The sequence below is a fragment of the Echinops telfairi genome, unplaced genomic scaffold (genome assembly GCF_000313985.2).
Source record: "Echinops telfairi isolate 266 unplaced genomic scaffold, ASM31398v2 ScPeMD7_23;HRSCAF=83, whole genome shotgun sequence".
NCBI classification, from domain to species: domain Eukaryota; kingdom Metazoa; phylum Chordata; class Mammalia; order Afrosoricida; family Tenrecidae; genus Echinops; species Echinops telfairi.
The window spans coordinates 38,206,901-38,213,687 of record NW_022103920.1 but is presented as its reverse complement, the minus strand read 5'-3'; positions in this window follow the sequence as shown (position 1 = coordinate 38,213,687).

Sequence of the window (6,787 nt, the reverse complement as noted above, 5' to 3'; positions counted from 1 at the left end):
GTCCTGAAGGGATCATCCACCCTGGATTCCCTGTGTTTCCAGTTCCTATCTGTACCAGTGTACATCCTCTGGTATAGCCTTATTTGTAAGGTAGAATTGGGACCATGATAGTGGGTGGGGAGGAAGCATTTAGGAGCTAGAGGAAAGTTGTCTGTTTCATCATTGCTACACTGCACCCTGACTGGCTCATTTCCTCCCCACGACCCTTCTGTAAAGAGATGTCCAGTTGCCTACAGATGGGCTTTGCGTCCCCACTCCGCACTCCCGCTCATTCACAATGATATGATTCTTTGTTCTTTGATGCCTGATACCTCATCCCTTTGACACCTCATGATCACACAGGCTGGTGTGCTTCTTCCATGTGGACTTTGTTGTTTCCGAGCTAGATGGCCGCTTGTGTACCATTAGCATTGGCTTCTAATGGTCCTTCTTGGTCTGGCCAATAGCCCTTGACCTCACATGTCAGAACCAGCACCAAAGGCCAAACTGTTTCTTTGTTGCCATGGGGGTCTGCACTCTTCACTGGACTTTGCATTGCATAAGCACAAGCTCTTCTTTTTCTTCTTCTTTTTTACCCAACAGTTTTATTGCCTTATAATTCACATGCCATACAATTCAATAGTTCAATTGCATAAAGAAGAGCTGTACAATCAGCACCATAACCAGTTAGAACATTTTCTTCATTCTTGACAATAAACTCTTCCCTGACTCAGACGTTTGGCTCTTTCTCCCTTTTTGAAAAGGCATTTCCTCATCCTTTAGGTCTCGTGTCAAAGGTTACTCCTCAGAAAGAGAAAAGCCTTCACTGAAGCAATAGCAGTGTCTTCCTTCTCTCCCTACTGTGTACTGCCCCCATTAGTTACTCTACAAGACACCTATTTCTCTCCTAGCTTTTTTTTAGGTTTTTCTAAAAATCATTTTATTGGGGGCTCTTACAACTCTTTTTACAAAACATACTTCAATTGTATCCAACATATTCGTACATATATTCCATCATTCTTTTCTAGACATTTACTTTCCATTGAGCCCTTGGGATCAGCTCCTCCCTTTCCCCTCCTCCCTCCCCCCACCCCAACCCTCGTGGCTCCCTGATAGATTGCAGGTTGTTAATTATTTTCAATTCTCACTCCAACCGCTGTGTCCCTTCCCCTCTGGTTTCTGTTGTTCTTCTCCCGACTGGGGGGGCGTGGGGGTGGTTATGTGCACTCCCAGCTTTTATCATCATCTACCATAATCAAAATTGTTAATGCATGCAATCGCATGGATAATTAAAGATCATTGGAATGCAAAGGGTTAAAAAAAAGAGCAAGAAACAGTAGTTGGAAAGTAGGGATTTTGAGAGAGAAACAAAGCTGGAGAACAAATTATAGAATTTTGCAAGCCCAATCAATGACTTATAAATAGCAAATAACTTTTTCAACCACACAGAAGGCAGCTAAACATATGGATTTCTCCAGATGGAATACACAGGAATCACATTGACTACGTGTGGAGAAGCTCAATATCAGCAGCGAAAACCAGAACAGCGGCTGACTGTGGAACAGACCATCAATTGCTCATATCAAGTTCAGATGGAAGCTGAAGAAAATTCAAACAAGTCCGTGAGGGCCAAAATACCACCATGATTATATCGGACCTGAATTTGTAGAGTATCTCGAGAACAGATTTGCTGCATTGAACACTAATGACAGCAGACCTGCTGGGCTGTGGGAAGACATCCAGACCATCCTTCATGCAGAAAGCAAAAGGTCATTAAAAAGACAAGAAAGAAAGAAAGATCAAAGTGTCTATCAGAAGGGACTCTGAAACTTGCTCTTAATCTTTGAGTAGTTAAGGCAAATGCAAAAAAATGATGAAGTCAAAGAGCGGAACAGAACTTTTCAGAGGGCAGCTCAAGAAGACAAAGTCAAATATTACGTGCAAAGACCTAGGGTTATAAAACCAAAAAGGAAGAAATTCAAGCCTCAAGTGGCAATAATGAAAGATTCTATGGACTAAGTATTGAATGAGCGAGAAATGATCAAAAAAAAAAAAAGGGGGTGGGGGGAAGAATACAGTCACTGTACCAGAAAGAACCAGTCAATATTATACTATTTGAAAAGGTAGCATATGAGCAAAAACCACTGGTGCTGAAGGAAGAAGTTCAGTCTGTTCTGAAAGCATTATCTAAAGCAGGGGTCCAGCAACTGATGGCACACCAATTAAAATGTTTCAACAGGCTATTGAAGTACAGCACTTCATCATCTATGCCAGGAAATTTGGAAGACAGCTCCTTGACCAATTAACTGGAAGAGATCTATATTTGTACCCATTCCAAAGAAAGGTGACCCAACAGAATCCTCAAACTTTGGAACAGTATCAGTGATATCACATGCAAGTAAAATTTTACTAAAGATTATCCAACAAAGGTTATAACAGTACATTGACAAGGAACTGCCAGAAACTCAGACCAGATTCAGAAGGGGATGTGGAACAAGGAATATCATTGTCGATGTCAGATGGATCATGGCTGATAGCGGAGAATACCAGAAAGATATTGACTTGTATTTCCATGACTATGCCAAGGCATTCAACGTTGTGGATCATAACACACTGTGGATTTCTATGAGAAGAATGGGAATTCCCAAACACCTCATTGTGCTCCTGGGGAACCTGTACATGGAATCAGGAGGCAGTTGTGCCAACAAAACAAGGTTTTAAAATTGCATTGCAATGTTTAAAATCAGGAAAGGTGTATGCCAGGCATATCCTCTCACCATATTTGTTCAATCTGAATGCCGATCAAATCATCAGATAAGCTGGATTACATGAAGAAGAATGTGGCATTACAACCTGCACTATGCACATGATGCAGCCTTGCGTGCTGAAAGTGAGGAGGACTTGAAGCACTTACTGATGAAGATCAAGGATTGCAGTCTTCAGTATGGATTACAACTCAATGTAAAGAAGACCAAACGCCTCAGAACTGGACCACTAGATAACATCATGATAAATGGAGCAAGAATCGAAGTTACCAATGACTTTGTTTTGCTTGAGTCCACAATCAATGCTCATGGAACCAGCAGTCAAAAAATGAAGGGACTGATTTGCATTGGGTACATTTGCTGTAAAAGACCTCTTCAGAGTACTCAAAAGCAAGGGTTTTATTTTGAGGACTAAGGTGTGCCTGACCCCAGCCATGGCATTTTCAACTGTGTCATATGTATGTAAAAGCTGGACATTGGATAAGAAAGACTGAAAAAGAATCACTGCATTTGAATTGTGGTACTGGAGAAGAATATTGAAAATACCATGGACTACCAAAGGTACCAATCTGTCTTGGAAGAAGCATGGCCAGAATGCTCATTAGAAGCAAAAATGGTGAGACTTCATCTTAGATACTTTGGACATGTCAGGAGAGACCAGTCCCTAGAAAAGGACAACACATTTGGTAAATAGAAGGGCAGCCAAAGAAAGGAAGGCCTTCAAGAGCTGGATTGACACCCTGGCTGCAACGATGGCCTCAAACATAGGAACAATCGAGAGACTGGTGAAGGGCCGGGCACTATTCCATTCTGCTGGGCATAAGATTACTACTGCTTGGAACCAACTCGATGACACCAAGCAACACAATAAAAACAACAACATCATAATAAATCTATACTATCCTATAGGATTGCTATGCGTCAGAAATGACTAGGTGGTAGTGAGGTTTTGTTTTGGTTTGGTTTGATTTGTTTTTGGAACATAATCAAGTATATTGATTGATTGATTGATTGATCTTCATTGACTTCCACTAGAATATAAGTCCTTAGAGAGTAAAGTCTTTGTCATTCTTGTTAATGTAGTTCCCTCAGCACTTAGGGTAGTATCTAACATAAGTAGGCAGATCAACAAATACTCATTGAATGAATGAATGAATGAAGACATAAAGAATGAATGAATGGAATACTTAAACATCCAACTCATGATAACATAGTATATTATCATTAACTTGAAACAACTCTCAAAATCCTTTTTTCCCCTCTCCTTATAGACAAATCATCCTTTGCTGACTGAGACATAGACTGTATTATATAAAAATGAAATTTATTGAGACTGAAAATCATTGTAAATTAGAATAAACCGCTGCATAAGGTTTAGAAAGAATTTGTGAAGATGGATTTTGAATTTAAATTGTTCTCATCCTGAGCAGAAATTTTGCATCCATTGTCTTGAGAAAATTAATTGTTGCTGTTGTTGTTGTACGTGCCCTGAGTTTGTTCTGTCTCATGGCAACCCTGCGCACAACATAATCAACCACTGCCCAGGCCTGCCCCATTCCCACAATTGCTCTGATGTTTCAGTGAATCTTGTCAAGGTCCTTCCTCTTTTCCACTGACCCTCTATTGTTTTGGTGACCTTGACTTTACCAAGAATGATGTCCTTCCATGCTACGAAGTCTCCCGATCCTGACTTCCAAGGGTCATTCTGATGGTACTTCTGGCAGTCCACGTAATTTCAATATTCATTGCCAACACCAGAATTCAAATCCATCAACTCTTCCTCAGTCTTGCTTATTCAGCTTCCATATGCATATAAAGCAATTTAAAATACTATGGCTTATGTCAGGTGCACCTTAGTCTTCAAAGTTAGTTAAAGAAGTCCTTGTGCAGCAGGTATGTCCAAAATAACACCCATTGATACTAAGCAAATCTTTGTTAAATTGTTGATTTATTGCTTAATGGATCATTGAATGATGGGATATTGAGAGGTAGCACTCTTAAGCACTTGGAGGAGTATATAAATGGGGCAAACAGGTAAGCACTTGACTATTAACTGAAAGCTTGGGAGTTCAAAACCACCCAGAGGTTCCTTAGAAGACAGGCTAGAGAGCAGTTCTCTTTGCACTTTTGGGATCACCATGAGTTGGCACCAACTCAACAGCAACTACCAACAACATAAACACTTGGAGAGAAGGGGTTTCTTAAGAGTATGCCGGAGTCACTAGACAAGTCCCAAGAAGTTGGCCATCAAAGATGTCCCAAATGTCCAACCCTTCCAAGTTGTTATTTTGCGTCATTCCCCGGCCTCTCCCTTGAATATATTCCCGAAGGCCCCTGGGTTCTGTGAGTCCCTGCAACATCTCACAGAAACCCACACATTGTTAAGGAAATGTCTCACGTGCTTGTAGGGGCTGTGATTGCCAAGGGCCTTCCTCTTTTTAGTTGGTCCTCCACTTCTTTTTTTTCTTCCAATTTTATTTTCCTCTTTTATTTTTATTTTTTTAGAATCATTTTATTGGGGGCTCATACAGCTCTTTTCACAGTCAATACATCCATCCATTGTGTCAAGCACATTTGTGCATTTTTTGCCGTCATCATTTTCAAAACATTTTCTTTCTACTTGAGCCCTTGGTATCAGCTCCTCATTTCCCCCCTCCTTCTCCCAGCCTCCCTCCCTCATGAACCCTTGATAATTTATAAATTATCATTATTTTGCTATGTCTTATGCTGGCCGATGTCTCCCTTCACCCACTTTTCTGTTGTCCACCCCCCTGGGAGGGGGGTGCTCCTCTACTTTCTTGGTGACCCTCCACTTTACTAAGCAGGATGACCTTTTCCAGAGACTGGTTTCAAATCTGAAGGTCAGGCAGAGGTGAGCCAAATGCAGGTCCCAGGGCCAGAAGTTAAAAAATGTCCAAAAGTTAAAGCAGGTCTTCTTGCCTGTACCAAAGCTCAGCCACGAAATCAAGGACTGCTGTGACGGAGGGTTGTTGTTTGCTCGTTTAACAGACATGCCTACAAGTAAACAAAGTATGGTGTCTTAACTCACACCTGAAGTCTAAAGACGCCTCCAAGAAAATAAAGGTGTCACCTGGTTCACACCTTTACTAAAGTCAGCTCTAGGCCACTTCTGTCCTTTAGTAGAGCAGCGAACGCCCTCCAGAATGGGATTCGAGCCCAAACCTAGAGTCCAGGAGTACAGTCATCACCAGCAAGTGCTGGAAGTGCTCCTCGCTTGGAGCCAGCAAGAGGTGCCATCAGCCTTCCTTCATTCCTGATGCCGCCTTATTCTTCATATAATCCAGCTTCGCTGATGATTTCTTCAGCACATGCATTGAATATGTATGGTGAGAAGATACAACCCTGATGCACACCTTTCCTGATTTTAAACCAGACAGTGTGCCCTTGTTCTAGCCACACAACTGCCTTTTGATCCCCGTCTAGGCCCCACGTGAGCACAGCGCCGTGTTCTGAAATACCCATTCTTCTCGAGGCTATCCATAGTTTGTTGGGATCTGCATCACAGCAACACACAAGGCACCACAGCACGACGTATTGACAGACAAGTGGTGGGAGAAAATTAATACTACACTTGAAATAAGAGCTCGGGATTAAAGTTATGTGTTGGGCTGCTAACCGCAAGGTCAGCTGTTTGAAACCACCAGCAGCTCCGCTGGAGAAAGGCTGATAAATAAGAACCACCCCTCTCGCTACAAAACAGGTGAAGCGTACTTTGTAAAGCAGAATGAGTAATCTGCTGTGTGTAATATAACAAGTGCATTGGGTGGAGAGAGCAAGCTCTTATCACCTCCTACTCCTTTCGATTTTTAAAAGACGGACACATTCAGACACTCTTTTGCCGATGAGAAAGCAGTTGTATATTCCTATCAAATGCTACAGGGAATGTAGAGATAGAATATGACCCAGTGCTCTCACTACTAGGCAGACACCCTAGAAAAATCAGAGCCATGAGACTAATAGAATATGTCCCAGTGCTCTCACTACTAGGCAGATACCCTAGAAAAATCAGAGCCATGAGACTA